General features: G+C 43.3%; 1 protein-coding gene across 9 annotated transcripts in view; it reads left to right on the top strand.

Annotated features, from left to right (window-relative positions):
* Window positions 1-14,119, top strand: part of TEAD1 (TEA domain transcription factor 1) — a 240,900-nt gene that overhangs the window by 61,119 nt on the left and 165,662 nt on the right. Inside the window, exon 1 of one of the 9 annotated variants that reach the window (XM_039340344.1) lies at window positions 762-1,274. The exons of the other annotated variants lie outside the window; for them this stretch is intronic. The gene's annotated coding sequence lies outside the window, so the exon portion shown is untranslated. Of the gene's footprint in view, window positions 1-761; window positions 1,275-14,119 lie in introns of those variants that run through there. 9 annotated transcript variants of the gene reach the window in all.

Genomic DNA, 14,119 nt, shown 5'->3' on the forward strand with positions numbered 1-14,119 from the left:
TTTTTATATGTGTTGTATATTAAGCATAGACATTCTTAATAGTTACTGTTAATTTTAGAGAAACATGTTACTGAAATATGCATTTCATATTCACATTTTTAAGAGAGAGAGACTTAAAGTATGATGATATTTTGATGAAGATTAGATTAAAATATCTAAATGAGAACTAAATAGTCAGTTGAATTTGGCATGCTGTTGATTGACCTCTTAAATTATTTTGGATTTTTTTCTTTCTATGTTTTACTTTCCTTGAGAACTATTTATGTGATTAAAGACTATTTTATTTGGGACATTGAACAGTCTAGATTCTTTAAGACTTTACTTTGTCATAAAATTCATTTCCTAGCCTAGACCATGAAACATACTGTGTTCAAGAAAAAAAAAAACTCTGGGAAGGTGTATTGATGTATTTGGTTGAATAATTCTGATTAAGTGGATTTGTATAAATATACTTCCTAAATTCCTGAAACATTCCCCCACCACCACCAAATTAAGAAATGAAAGTCTGTGTTATTGGTTTTGTGAATGATTTGCAGGCAGGCATGCAATGGATGTGAATAAACAGCTTATCTTGCCAGATGGCATACAATATTCAATCCAAATAGGCACTTAAAAAAATAACAACAGAGAAATCAGATTAGTGTTTGACTTTGCCTGCAGATGGTGTACAGTGGGGAACAGAATTGAGGATTATGTGACATAACTTTCACTCCAAGGTAACCTGTCTGATAAGGCCATGGACATTATGACAGTGAGGCTCCTTTGACTCTTAGTGGATAGAGGAATTGTTTGTTCTCTTGTATGCCTTTTTCTTTGACCCAGAAAATTGACTTATACTTCTGGCTTGTAATAAAGAAGAAATTGTTACTTTGTGAGTAAATTAAACCTATAGTTTAATTAGTCAGCTACAGTTGGAAGATACAGTCTGAGGAAAGTCATGTCTTTGAAAATGAACAAGTTAGATTTCTTCCTTTATGAGAAAGGATAGATGGGGGAAAATGTGTTTCTGTTTTGCTTTGTTTGAAAAACAGCTTAGGAAAGAATAGTCAGTTGTGTAGCAAAGTTATTCTTTTTAGCTCATCTGGGCAACATTAACACAACTGCTTGGCAGTTTAGAAAATTATGTGTAAAAATTAGACTACATGCAGAAATAAGTGGATAAATACTTCCATTGTGGACATATCAGTTTACTTCTATCCCATGCTGTGATTCCCCAGCTCAAAACTGCTGATAGGGCTCATCTGCAGAAACGTGTCATGCTGTGCCTTGGACTGGTAAGTTAAACAGCTTTATAAGTTGGGGCTAGCAATTCAAGTTGATAAGTGAAGCAGTTACTAAATGAAAATGCAACTGAGTTACAATCTTCAGCTTTCCTTTGCTTTACAGGCCTGCTAAGATTGTAAATGCAAGGACTGGTTGCAAAGTTACTTCTTCATCATCATTGTAACTGTGATGGTCGCTAAACGAGCGAGAACTGGCTGTAATTCCAAAATGCATCACTAGTACCCTTTTGGCATAGCTCATTTAGTTTAGAAGTCCCCAACTTTTGGGACCTAGGCTGGAGGGCTTGCTGAATTAAAGCACAGTTGCAATTGTGCACATGGTTAGCCATGCAATAGTGCAAATGATGGTGGTAAACTATCTGGTAAATCAGGCTGGTCCTGGGAATGACATGTAGCTGTTGAGGATTTCTGTCAAGCTTTGTCTTACTTTTGTCTTTTCTTCTGAATAACTGGGCACATTTGGAAGCAAAGGTCTGGTCTACAGCTACCCATTGTGTTATTTAAAGAATGCTTCTATGGGCATTGTATAGAGTCCAACTTTGCTTTTGGAAGTAATGGCGACTCTAGAGGTTTGGCGCTTTGCTCTGCAGCATACCAGCTTCTTTTAAAGAATGTTTAAAAAATGTAAGTACCCTTTCAAAAGTTTTAAAAGCAAACTGGGGAAGGGAACCAAGTGAGTACCAAGGGTGGTGTTTCAAGTATTTACGCTGGAAAGCTGAATGTGTGTGTGTGTGTGGGGGGGGGGAATTAGGCTAAATATCTTTTCATAAAAGAACAATCATTTATAGTAGAAAAATTCTTAAGGCAACTAGTTATTTTTAAATTCAGTTTATATACTTCATTTTAAGAGCCGATACTGGATTGATTTGCTGTTTTGATCATCTTCCAGGATCTTTTTTATGACTTTACAGTCATTCGAGGCTGCTACCACATGTGATGATTCTCCTTTGGTAATGAATCTGCAGGATTATTCATGCAGGAAGCAAAGGGCAGTTTATATCTGTCTAAACGGATGACTAAGCTATAGTTCTACATGGCTTTCTTCTCTTAACTCATATGGTCATGATACGGAATAGGCATTTAAATAATTCAAAGAGGCAAATTAAGAGAGATGTGTGGATCTTGCTGCTTTTAATGGCAATCACATAACAAAAATCTTGCACAGTCACCCCCCTTGGGGCAAGCGTTAACCCTGTGAAAGAAGGGAGAGCTGGGTTTACATATCAGGGCATTACATATCAGCTCCCCTCCCTCCCACCAAGGTTGTAGTTGGATCATGTTAAAAGTTGGAGACCTATTTCTTGATGGTAGTGCTTGATATTTGTTCCCTTTGAGAAAGATAATCCATGCCATTTTAGTTGAAAAACTCTGGAAGAGTTGCAGATTATTATAGATGAATGGTGTTGTGTTTGAAGTGAACTTTTAAAATAGTGATCTATAGAAAGATGGCTATGAAAATAATCAAATAGGCACCTTGTATTTTGATTCCTTAGGTATAAGAAAAGAAGTTGTATTTGTCTGACCTGATCTCCTCTTCTCCCCAGAGAAATATTATTTAGGCTACTATTTCTGTGCTTTTGTTTTTCTAGATGAAAATAAACCGTTTGGGATTTGACTGATTTAAAATATCTACCCAGGTTATAACTTTGCATTTCTTATTATTTTAGGTAATTAGGATTGGTGCAGAGTTTGCCAGTTTACAGCAACTGAATAGTAAAGATGAAGGGATTGGAAACTTGTTTATTTTTATTGTAAAATATTTTTTTATTTTCAATTTTTTCATTACATTCATAAAAAGTACTTCAGATAAAGAATAAAGTAAATTTATACACACAACTTTCGGTATTGCTCACCCATTTCCCCCCAAACCGCATCCACCCTCTAACCTCTTCTCTCACTTCCCTCTTTCCCTCTTCTTCCTCACTCTCCCCCTTTCCTCCTTCTCCTCAACCTTCCTACTTACTTCTCCCCTTCCTCCTATCTTCTCACTCTGGATGCGATCCAGGGGAAATGCCCGAGTAATTCCTCTCTCCAAGTTAAAACATCAATATTATATACAAAAAACCCCCAACTATTTCTACTTATATGACCTATTTAACCTCCAACCCATTCTCCCCCCACCCCCCTCCCCCAGCCCTCCTCCCCCCCAAATTTCCCAGAGCCAAGTACAGGGTTATACAAACATATTAAACATAATCTACTTAAATTTACTAATTATACAATAACCAAAATCATACTAACCCTTAACTCTCTTCAAACTTTAACATCATAATTTTATAAACAAATCCATTACTCATAAAATAAATGAAATTTTGTAGTTCCATATTTCTTCTGAACATATTCTATCCATCTTCTCCATACAATAACATATCTCTCTTGTGAATGATCCTTTAAATAAGCAGAAATTTTAGCCATTTCTGCTAAATTAGAAACCTTAAATACACATTCTTCTAAAGAGGCAGAGAGTCTTTCTTCCAATATTGACCCACCAATAATCTTGCTGCTGTTATTAAATTCAACATTAAAACAGTTTCTTTAGCATCAAAATCCACAAAAATAATTGGAGAGTAAACTTAATCTTCCTCTTAAAAACCTTTTGAATGTTCCATCAAATCATAATCCAAAAGGCTTTAATATTTTTACAAGTCCACCAAACATGAAAATAAGTTGCATCCAAGCTACCACATCTCCAACATTTAGGTTGCAGGTTCGGGTACATACAAGACAACTTTTTAGGATCCAGATGCCATCTATAAAACATTTTATAAAAATTTTCCCTCAAATTTTGAGCCTGCGTAAATTTAACATTTCTAATCCAAATTAACTCCCATAAATCCAATAAAATCGGTTCCTGAATATTCTGAGCCCATTTAATCATACAATCTTTTACTAGCTCTGTTTCCGAATCCAATTTTATTAACTCATTGTAAATTCTTGGAAACTTGTTCTGATCCCATGTGTATTGTCTGCTGCTGTTCACAATGAGAAATACACAGCTGCGTGTATGCCTTTGAACGTGTAGTGCTGCATTTATTTTGCAAAGAAATCTGCAAAAGTTGCTAGTAGGCAGGACTGTATATGCCTGCTCATCTGCATTAATGCAGCTCACTAATAGCCTGAAAGAACCACTTCTTTTCTTCTGTATCAAAGTTTTCTTGTCTAGTCCTCTGTTGGCTGTCTCTTGCTGCAGGCTAATTACAAATCTTCCACAAGTATTCCATGGTGAAGTTATAGCCTGCATAATTGCAGTGTATACTTCCTTACCATTTGCATGGATAATTTATGGACAGCCTCTTCTTCGGAGTGGCACTAATTAGCATCTAAAAACAAAATATATTAATTGGACATGTCTCCTGACCCAGAGATCACCTGTCTGGGTATACAGTACAAGTGTTTTGGGCATACTTAACAGAAATAAATGTAGTCACTATGTTGTATTAACTGAGAATGAAAGTACAAAATAATGTAATCATGACTATTTCCTCAAAGGTATCTTACAAGCAAAACATTAGCTAGACTGAAATGAAAGTCATGAAAAGATCCATGATGCTAATTCTTTGAGCCTTCACCAACCTGGCTGTGCCTGATGGGTCTTGAGTCTACATTTCCCAAGAACTTTGGATCAGTATGGGCAATAGAAGTTCTGATACTTCAGGAAGATGTCTGATTAGGGAAGTCTGCATTCCATATTTGAAATTTCTCATGATTTCTCATTACATTTTTTTCTGTGAGGGAAAAAAAGGGAAAAGGTAAAACAAAACCACCATCTGTTATAGAAATAGCATTACTGTAAATTCAGTAGAAACCATTTTTAAATGTAGTTATGAAATTGCTTTATGGAGAAGATGCATAACATTCAGTTGTAAATAATTGCCTAGAACTGGATTGCACAAGTTGTGTGCACAAAAGAAATTTTAGAAAGGTGTGTTGGAGAGTGTAATACTAGCTTGTGGGCAAGAGTTAAACTTGTTTTTCAAGTCCATCCTGCACAGCTTTGTCATACTGAAGACTGTGATCATTCCAGTAGAAGCCTAATTGATTGCAGCATGTTGACTTGCTTCACTAGTAAAACAGACTTCCAGTTCTAGAACTCTCTCATTAGATCTCAGATTTATTTTGCCAGTACAATTAATAATTATACTAGCTGCAGTTACTTAACAGACATTCATAAACCTGTATCATGGTATCTACTGGCTTCTCTACAATTCCCTAATAATTATGCATGCGTGTGTAACAAATGTTGCAGAAATTTATGACATTATTTTTCTTACATTGTTATGCAAATAAGACAGTATTTTAATCTAGTTAATTTATTAAGCAACAAAGGCAAAGCGATTATATGTGATTCTATACATTAAAGATCATATTCACTAGTCTATGTATTTAAATGATAGGAGTCTTTATAATCTATGACGGCAAAATTAGTTAAAACAAGGCTGAAGTTTTGCTGCATTTTTCCAGTTGTTTGCATTCACATGCAAGTAATTTATTTGTACTGTCTGTACAGGCATAGTCTAGTTAATATTTTGTAAAAGCTTTAATCTTTATGTTCCTAATAAAGAGGGGTGGGTTTTCAGCAAACTCTCTGTTTGGAACCCCTAAATAGCTGAACTCAAATAGGCATGCAGTTGACAGTTCATGGATGAACAAGTGTCTTTGGTACTAATGTGTCAAAATAACGAGTGCTCTTCTAGTAGTGATGAATATTTCCTCAACATCCTGGAAATCAAGTTAATTTCCAGCCAAGTTCTCATTCATTGCCAAGGATTACAGGAAGTCATGTAATCACTACTTCCATTTTCAGTTTGTATTTTGCTAGGTTACAATTGCTGATATATATACAAAATCATACATGTGCACATGCACACAAATAAACATTGCAATATTTTGATCTAGGGCAGAGTTTGCATTTTTATCAGCAACTTGAAGCTGGCTGAATCATTGCTGTGCCAGAGTTGTCTAGGAATATCACTCCCTTTGAGATCCAGGAGCAAACAACCTACTGTGGGACATAAAGAAGAATGTTTTCTTATTGTTAGATTGATCTGGAAAGCGTTCTTGACATCCATTTGCCTAGTTGATTGTGATACTTTCTTGCCCTGAATTTAAGTGAAAACAACATGGCAACTTTAATTTTTGCTATCAGCCCAACCCCGGTACTGCTGGGATAGAATTGATCAGTCTGCCTTTCTTTGGTCTTATTGTTGAATTGGATCCAATTAAAACAATCTTGACAATGAAGTGTCCATTCTCCAGCACTGGAGATGGATAATCCACGCAGTGGGTTGAGACTGTATTCCTGGCCAATCAGATCAGTCAGCCAAAGTTGCCACGCCCCGTCTTGGACCATGATCCTTTAGTCTTGACTGATCTGGCCATGCGAGACATCTACAACTTTTGGCTCCTGGGCAGGTATAGTTCCTTTCCATTAGGGGGGATTTTTTCTAGTAGCTGAAATTGCTTAGTTTAAAAGTTAATTAGAGATAATTTAATTCAATTTAATTGACCACTCAAAAATTTCCTTGCTAAATTGTAAAACTCAGGAAGTCAGATTCCTACAGGGGAAACCACCCCCACTTAAAAGGGGGAAATCCCTAACTCCCCTCCCTAACCAACCCCAGCCACCTTCCAGCAGCCGGCAGCCGCCTTAAACAAACGGGGAGGCTCGGGCAACCCCTCGCGTTTAAAACAAACAAACAAAAAAAAAAAAAGACAGAAAGGCAAGCAGTTAGCAAGGGAAGCGGAGGACAAAGGGGACGCATGCTGGGAGGGAGATTGATTAAGGGAAACAGCTGGCGTGCGAAGGAGCAGTCTTTTCACTCCAGGCTGCTCAGGATTTTTTAAACGAGGCGCCATTGTCTGCACAGCTGGAAGCACGCGCAGCTCTTTGTTACAACCGCACGTGGCATAGGCAGCCTTGTTAACACATGCGCAGTAGTTTCCTGGCAGCGGCGGCCATATTTTTTGTCCAAACAGGGGAGTTAAAGTTCCTTAAGAAAGCTAGGTTCAGCCGCTGGAGTGAATTAATAGGCAAGCAGTACTGGGGTACTAAAGCATCTATTATTCATTCAGAGACATTCAAATCAGACACATAGCTACTGGTTCCAGGACTTGGTGTCTTCTACCTAAAGTAAATAAGAACCTTTCATAACTAACTGTGTTTAGTTGCCTTTGGCTCCTCCCAGACTTCGGGTCCCCCATTAGTGGCCCGTACGCCTCTGGATTTAGTGGTGGGTTCCAGGCATCCCCAGTCGCGTGCCTGTCCTTACCCACCATAGTCAAGCCGGGTTCCAGGCATTCCCATTAGCGTGCCTGTTCTTATCCGTGCACAGTGACTAACTCTGACAATTTTGCAGAGTCTGCTCCTGAGTTCCAGACGCCCCCAGTAGTGCGCCTGTCCTTACTCAAAGTTGGAGCTCTCCTACTACCTGGGTCCCCCCTATCGCGGCCCAGCGTTAGTGGAGAATGGAGGAAGCAATCATTCCCTCCACTGGAGCCCCGCCTTCATCCTCTGGAGCACCTGCTTCAGAGGATTCGGAATCCTCTGCAGCCCCTAGAAAGGCTGCAAGGAAGTCATCAAAGAAGGCTGACAAACAGGCAATCAGAAGACACCAAGCCCTAGAAAAAGAGTTCGACAGAGCCCAGAAAAGGGCCAGAATTGAAAATAGGCAGAATGGGGGAATAGGTCCTGACCTACCGCTGGGTCTCCCTTCATCCCCACGGGCCATTTGGTCATTAGGGAACTCATCACAGTCCCAAACAGAGGGTGGGATAGGCGAATTCTCATCGCTCTCCCGATCCCCCTCCCCACGGAGGTTACAGGAAACCCCGAGGACCATGCTAACCACAGCACCTGCAGGGTCGCAGGCAATGGTCACTCCTCCTGCATTGACAGGGGATCTGCTAGCTACCCTAATAGCACAGGCAGTGGACCGTGCATTTGAGGCCAGGGCTCAAACTTCAAAAGCCAAGCCTCTAGGACTTAGAACGAGGCATCGGGAGGAAACGGAGGATCATCAGGACCTCTCCTCCATCTCAGACTCGTCGGTCTCTGAGGAAGCTTACCTGGACCAGCCAGGTACGTCACAAGGGATTCAAATGTCTGAGGAGGAGGAGGACACCTCACCTCAAGGGCCGTCCTTCAGCGGCCTGTTTAACCCTTCTCTTTTTGTTACTATTCTGCGCAAGGCTGAGGCCACAGCCCATCTGGGGCATGGGACACCAGCGGAGCCTGTCACAGTTGACACGGAGGCTGAGCCGACGTTCGCCGAAAAGGTAACCACTCAACACCGCATACCATGCCCGACCATGTTCCTAAACACAATAAGGAAACAGTGGGCAGCGCCAACCTCCCTACCGCTTCCTAGCAATGCGGAGAGGAAGCTATTTAACGTAGCAAGGGAGCTAGAGGGAACATTGGAGGTGCCGGTGGTGGACGAACCCATAGGTCCCCTGATATCGGACACGGCCATATCAGGAGATTTTGCTGAGGCTCTTAAAGCCGAGGACCGAAAGAGTGAGTCCAACTACAGGAGAACGCACCAGGCAATAGCTTGGGCTACCAGGGCGTCTACCTCTGCGTCCTTTTTCTCCGTGAGTTACAGGGCCGGGTTCCCATGGAGGATATACGCACTCACCAGGAACTCAGCAAAATGGTAGCGGCCACGGAATATGCGTCGGACGCAACACTTTTAGCGACCAAGTTTTCAGCCAAGGCAATGGCGGCAAACAACACGAGCAGGCGCATCCTCTGGCTAAAGAACTGGCAGGCGGATACCAAATCCAAGTGGAAATTGGCTTCGGCTCCGTACCAAGGGGCAAAGCTGTTTGGTGAGGCACTAACGCCATACCTGACAGAGAACAAGGACAAGCGCAAGGTCCTTAAACACATGCTTAAAAGGCAGGACAAGAGACCCGGCTCCTGGGGAAGGAAACAATCCTTTCGTACGGAAGCCAGGGTCAACTACTTTCAAAATTCCCAACCCTTCCAAGCTAGACAGGATAGGGAAAGACAGGGGGACAGACAGAACACAAGACATAGGCAAACACAGGGAAGACGGCCCTTTCGGGGGAACAACCGCCCCTTCCGCCGTACCAGATGACTCCCGCCCAGACCTTCCCATAGGGGGCAGACTAGCAGGGTTTGCTCCCCAGTGGGAAGAGACCACCACGGACGTATGGGTCAGGAACACCATACGTCATGGTCTATCTCTAGAATTTCTCTCAAAGCCCCCGAACCGCTTCCGCCCGTGCCCCTGTCCCACAAACCCAACAAAGAGAAGGCTCATGAACGAGGCCGTTCAGCACCTTCTAAACATACGGGCCGTAGAGCCGGTGCCTATGAACCAGAGAGACCAGGGGTTTTATTCTATCCTCTTCGTGGTCCCAAAACCCTCGGGGGGTTGGAGAGCCGTTTTGGATTTGAAAAGGCTAAATTTCTACATAAAATACCGCAAATTCAAAATGCAGACACTACGCTCCATCCTTGGAAGCGTAAGGAAAGGGGATTTTCTGGCATCGATCGACCTCACGGAGGCATACTTGCACATCCCTATCTCTCTGGCTCACCGCCGCTTTCTACGGTTTGCCTACAGGGGGCACCATTTTCAATACAGGGCACTTCCATTCGGCCTGTCATCAGCGCCCAGGGTGTTCACCAAGATTCTGGCGGTTCTGGCAGCACAACTAAGAAACGTACCAGTCAGAGTCCAGTGCTACCTGGACGATATTCTAATCCAGTCATCGTCCGCCCAGCAGTCTCGGGCGGACCTAAAGTTAGTGATAAAAATGCTGCAGGGCCACGGCTTCTCTGTGAACTTTCCAAAGAGCCATCTAACCCCAACTACGAGAATACTCCACCTGGGAGCGGTCATAGACACAAAGGAATGCAAGGTGTACCTATCACAGGAACGCCTCAGCAGCATAAAGAAAGCCGTAAAACAGGTAAGCCGCGGTCAGTCAGTGACGCTGGTCTGTCTTTCCCAGCTGCTAGGGAAGATGATATCGACCATAGCAATAGTTCCTTGGGCAAGGCTGCACTCAAGAGAACTGCAATGGTTCATGCTCCCGTTTCAGAGACAACAAATCAGTGCATCCCGGAAGAGGGTAGGCATACCTCTGAGAGTACGACACTCCCTCAGGTGGTGGCTATCTCCAGCTCTCCTCAGGGGGTCCCCCTTCAGGGAACCAGACAGAGTAGTAGTCACAACAGATGCGAGCTTATTCGGCTGGGGAGGCCACTTGGGGACCAAGTGGACACAGGGCCGCTGGTCAGCGGTGGATCTCCGACACAACATAAACTGGCTCGAGCTGCGGGCTATTCACCTAGCGTTAAGGCATTTTCACAGCAGCATAAAAGGCAGGCACGTACTGGTCCTGACGGACAACGTGACAGCCAAGGCCCACATAAACCGTCAGGGGGGCACACACTCTCGCTCGCTCTCGGCCGAGGCCCTCCTACTGGGGGCCTGGGCGGAACAAAATCTGGCCTCCATAAAGGCCGACCACATATCGGGGGAGGCAAACATCCAAGCAGATCTGTTGAGCAGATCAACAATAGATCACTCGGAGTGGCAACTACACCCGAGGATCTTCAGGGAGGTCTGTCACCGCTTCGGGCTTCCCCAGGTGGACCTTTTTGCCTCTCCTTCCAATGCCCACCTAACTCGCTTCTTCTCCCGATTCCCATCCAAGGGAGCAGAGCAGACGGACGCGTTACGGAGCCCATGGCCAAGGGGGCTCCTGTACGCGTTTCCACCCTTACCTCTCCTTCCGGCGGTAGTACGCAAGATTCTGCGGGAAAGGGCCGAGGTAATCCTTGTGGCCCCTTATTGGCCAAGGAGACCTTGGTTCGCAGACTTGAGGAGTCTCTCCCGCACGAATCCATGGCGGATTCCTCCGGAGAGGATCTCCCTCAAGCAGGGGGAGATCTCCCACCCAGAGCCACAATGGCTACAACTAGCCGTCTGGCTCTTGAACGGTCAATTTTAGCCAAGGGGGCTTGCTCACAGGGTGTAATTAGGGTCATACAGGCATCAAGGCGCCCCTCCACGAACCGTATCTACGAGGCCACGTGGAGAAGCTTCCAATCATGGTGCTCTAAACAGGAATTGTTACTCGAAGGGATCACAATTCCCAAGATCCTAGAATTTTTACTAGATGGCCTAGAGAGGGACCTCTCGCCAAACACACTGCGCAGGCAAATCGCCGCCCTCTCAACTATACTTTCTGCCAGCCCCGGTGAATCCTTGGGCAAGCATCCCTTAATACGATCCTTCCTCAAGGGGGCTGCAAACATCAGACCGCCAACCGTGCACAGGTATCCATCGTGGGAACTACCACGAGTACTACAAGCTCTTACCAGAGCGCCCTTCGAACCACTCAAAACATGTGACATTCGCTATCTGACCCATAAGGTAGCATTCTTGGTAGCCATCACGTCAGCTCGGCGGATATCCGAGTTAGCTTCTCTCTCAATGAGGAAGGACCTGTGCCATTTTCACAGGGACAAGGTAGTCCTAAGAATAGACCCTTCATTCATTCCAAAGGTCAACTCCCTTTTTCACAGATCACAGGAAATAGTCCTACCAGACTTCTGTCCAAACCCAGCTCATCCCCTGGAACAACAATGGCACACCTTGGACGTACGCAGGGCACTAAGACATTACATTTCACGCACAGCGGAATTCCGACGCTCGGAAGCGCTTTTCATATCCTTCCACCCTGCTACTAGGGGCCGGAAGGTCTCGTCCTCTACCATCGGTAGGTGGATTAGGGCATGCATCACGGGGGCATACCAGGCGGAGTCCTTGCAAGTCCCCAAGCATATCACAGCCCATTCCACAAGGAGTGCTGCCACCTCAGCAGCATGGGCCATGCAGGCTTCTATTGAAGAGGTATGCAGGGCAGCCACTTGGGCCTCGCCCTCTCCATTCATTCGTCATTACAAAATCGACAGGTACTCCTCTGCAGAGGCCTCCTTCGGTAGGAGGGTTCTCCAGCAGGTGCTAGACCAAAGTTGCACACGGGACCAGTCTATTCCCCAACCCAAGGGACAATAGGCTTTGGTATGTCCCACTGCGTGGATTATCCATCTCCAGTGCTGGAGAAGGGGCGTTGACTTACCTGAACGCCTTTTCTCAGCACGGAGATGGATAATCCACACCCACCCTTATAGACTAGAATAATAGGGTATATTTAGTGGAGCCAAAACGTCTTACTGTCAGTCAATGGCTGCGCTCGAGTCAAGACTAAAGGATCATGGTCCATGACGGGGCGTGGCAACTTTGGCTGACTGATCTGATTGGCCAGGAATACAGTCTCAACCCACTGCGTGGATTATCCATCTCCGTGCTGAGAAAAGGCGTTCAGGTAAGTCAACGCCCCATTCCTTTCTGAACAAATTATCTGGAGAAGTGAAGTATACCAGTTGCGTATTCAACTGATGGCTAAATAGTTTCAGGGGTTTGCTTATGATACATGATGTCAAACAATTTGGGAGATGTATAGCTGCTTGCTTGTCCTTGCCATTGCAGACTTGTTTTCTGAGATCATTGGAGAGATTCTTTGAGTGGGCAAGGAGCTTCAAATGCCATCTTGTAGTAGTTCAGAGATGAACCTTCTCCATGATCTTCAACACACCATGCAATTTCTAAGGCATCAACTATTATATCTCTTCATCCAGATTTTTACGTATGGTGTTAGATCAGTGGTTCTCAACCTTTCTAATGCCGTGACCCCATAATACAGTTCCCCATGTTGTGGTGACCCCCAACCACTTATACATCACCGGGTGCCAGGGGCATGGCCAAAGAAAAGGGGGAAAAATGGCTGACAGCCTTGTTTGGCGACCCCCGTGAAATGGTCGTTCGACCCCAAATGGGGTCCCGACCCACAGGTTGAGAACCACTGTGTTAGATGAATATGTGCACTGCTGTTGTTTTTCTTTTACTTCTATCTTTTCAATTTTTATCACTTTATACTGTTTTAATTTATTTTTCTTATGGCATTGCCTATTTTGTCAGCTGCTTTGTGATGTTGTTTATGTAGAACATAATATTTGTATAATATGGTTATAAATCTTGTTATAACATAGATTCAAACATATCATATTGGTTTATCTTTGAACTGTTTGAGATTTCAGTATAAAACAGGTTGGGTTGCTTTTGATGAGTTATGCCAGGAAATGGTTGAGTAAAATAAATAGAGTCCTGTTAACTTGGGAGACTTTTTGGCAACATTTGATACTATGGGTTGTGCCTTAGTGACGTATTTTCAGTGATCCTCTTCTTATCTCATCATGGTAAATGGTGGTGCCAGGAGGACTGTTGAATAACCATGGCCAGCCTATATGCTTTCTGACCTTATTCAAGATCTAGAGGAAATTTCTGGGAGAGCTTATCTAGAACTTTGGAGTGAAGTGTATCCAAAATGCTTAGGACATTCAATCATATTTCTACATTTTCACCAAACTCTAAAAAGAGTCAGTATTTCCTTGGTTAATATTGAGTTACACAGGAATGAGTAAGCTGGAATTAAATCCAATTCTCTTGGTCATTTGAAACCTTTGTTGAGTGAATGTAGTTTAATTTGTATCGAGAATATCAGGTTATTAGTCCAACATTGTCCTTGATTCTGTTGTGTGTCTGTCTAAATTTCCAGGGACTGTAATGGAAGCAAGGTATAGACATGCACAGCTACACTTTGTGCGCTACCTGAATTTCAGTAGTTTTCAAGTTCTATTTTGTATTTTTGGTGTTTTGGCCAACATATTCATCACACAGTTCCCTCTCAAGGCAAGCAGCATCATGCCAAGCACAGAAAAAGAATAAGAAGTA

Source organism: Crotalus tigris, unplaced genomic scaffold (assembly GCF_016545835.1).
Source record: "Crotalus tigris isolate CLP2741 ecotype Arizona unplaced genomic scaffold, ASM1654583v1 scf7180000017744.3724543626:3957646, whole genome shotgun sequence".
NCBI classification, from domain to species: Eukaryota; Metazoa; Chordata; class Lepidosauria; order Squamata; family Viperidae; genus Crotalus; species Crotalus tigris.